We start from the raw sequence: 2189 nt of genomic DNA on the forward strand, positions 1-2189 counted from the left end.
ATCTGTTCACTTGTCTTAACAAGTTCAAGGAATTTTTTGTGTGTGTTTGTGGGTGAATTAATTTGTTTATTTTTTTAGCTCCCACCAATAAGTGAGAACATGTGGTATTTCTTTTTCTCTGCCTGACTCGTTTCACTTAATATTATTCTTTCAAGGTCCATCCATGTTGTTGCAAATGGTAGTATTTCATTCGTTTTTATAGCTGAGTAGTATTCCATTGTGTAGATATGCCACATTTTCCGTATCCACTCATCCGATGATGGACATTTGGGCTGATTCCAGCTCTTGGCTATTGTGAAGAGTGCTGCAATGAACATTGGGAAACAGGTATACCTTCGGCTTGATGATTTCAAAAATATGGAACGCTTCACGAATTTGCGTGTCATCCTTGCGCAGGGGCCATGCTAATCTTCTCTGTATCGTTCCAATTTTAGTATATGTGCTGCCGAAGCGAGCACTAGAAAGTGTTCTTATCCATACATGCATACTACTTCCCAGCACTTATAATTATTTAATTTCTATCTTCCTTATGGACCAATAAGCACTATGATGGCAGTACTCTTTGAACCTATATCCCCAGTGCCTAGTACAAACAGATTCAATAAATACTTCTAATTGAATGTCTCAACATACTAGCCAGTGAAAGTAAAGAAGTGTCTTAAAGCTATTTAAATGTAGGTTGATTTACCTGTTTTGTTATATATATTTACTGTGAGCTTATATCTCTTGCTATGTGGCACAACATTTTGAATCGTTTTGCAACTAAATAGCAACCATTATCTGAAAAATGAGAACTCCCCATCACCACTGCTTTTTGGCTACCATTCGTGCCCAGCTTATCAAGACAGACATGAACTCAGTTACACCTTGGAGTTTGAGTCCAATAAGCTCTTCAGCAATTCACTGACAATGGTCAAACATATCAAAATTAGAAATGCAAAAAACATCTGTCAAAAGCTTGAATACATTTCTACTGAATTGACATAAGCAGTTATGTTCCTAAAGCCCATTTCTCAAAACTCCCATCATTAACAGCTAATGCAAATGTTGAGTAAGTAATTTTACTCATTTTTCCAACAAGTGTTGGAAATGCCTACTATATCCATGGTACAACGGTAGCACTGAAACCTTTGATCTTAAAAAAAATTATAGTCGCAAAGTCAATAAGTAATTTTACTCATTTTTCCAACAAGTGTTGGAAATGCCTACTATGTCCATGGTACAACGGTAGCACTGAAACCTTTGATCTTAAAAAAAATTATAGTCGCAAAGTCACATTGAATATATTGTTGTCTGTTTGTTGGCAGCTGGCTGGTACGAAATCCAAATCCTTGACCTTATATAATACTGTGCTCTGAGCAAAGCAGCCAGCCCTTATTCTGTTATTTAAGAGCAAAATTAATTGTATCAATCCACATATAAAGAAGTCTTATAAATTACTAAGTATGTCATACATAGCCAAATAGCTTTTGTTCCTTTTTAGTTTTAGAGCTCAGTAATAATTTTATGCAACAAATTATAAACACAAAGCAAGGTGTATTTGTTTTCTCTGGCTACCATAATAAATTACCACTAATTTAGTGGCTTAAAACAATACAAATTTATTGTCTTACAGTCCTGTTGGTCAGGAGTCTGACACAGATCTCACTGGTCTAAAATCAAGGTATCGGCAGGGCTACAATCCTTTTAAGAGGCTCTAAAAAGAATCTGCTTCCTTACTCTTTTCAGCCTCTATAGTCCACCCACATTCCTTGGCTTAAGGTCCCCTTGCTCCATCTTCAAAGTAAGCAATGTTGCAACTCTATTACCATTCTTCCAAAGTCATCTCATCTCTGTCTCTAACCACAGCTGGAAGAGGTTCTCATCTTTTAATAGTTCGTGTAATTAGAAGGGGTCCATCTAGATAATCCAGATTATCTCCCCCATCTCAGGATTTTTAACCTTAATTATATCTGCTAAGTCCCTCTTGCTATGTAAGATTACAAATTCACAGTCCTTAAAAGTTGGACACGCTTGGGAGGGACCATTATTCTGCTGACCACACAAGGCACACAAAATTTTCAGGGTAGCATTTTTGCATCAAGAATTAAAATCATTTCTAGTCCATTATGTGAAAAATGCCAATTTAATATGTAGCTAATGCACAAATATATCAGTCTTACTGTCACAATAAAAATCTTAGAAGAATC

At 36.0% G+C, this 2189-nt stretch overlaps 1 pseudogene; it reads right to left on the reverse strand.

The window, feature by feature from the left end:
* Positions 1-386, reverse strand: part of LOC103588933 — a 166938-nt pseudogene extending 166552 nt beyond the window's left edge.
* Between the last annotated feature and the right edge of the window lie 1803 nt (positions 387-2189).

Source organism: Galeopterus variegatus, unplaced genomic scaffold (genome assembly GCF_000696425.1).
Source record: "Galeopterus variegatus unplaced genomic scaffold, G_variegatus-3.0.2 Scaffold628, whole genome shotgun sequence".
NCBI classification, from domain to species: Eukaryota; Metazoa; Chordata; class Mammalia; order Dermoptera; family Cynocephalidae; genus Galeopterus; species Galeopterus variegatus.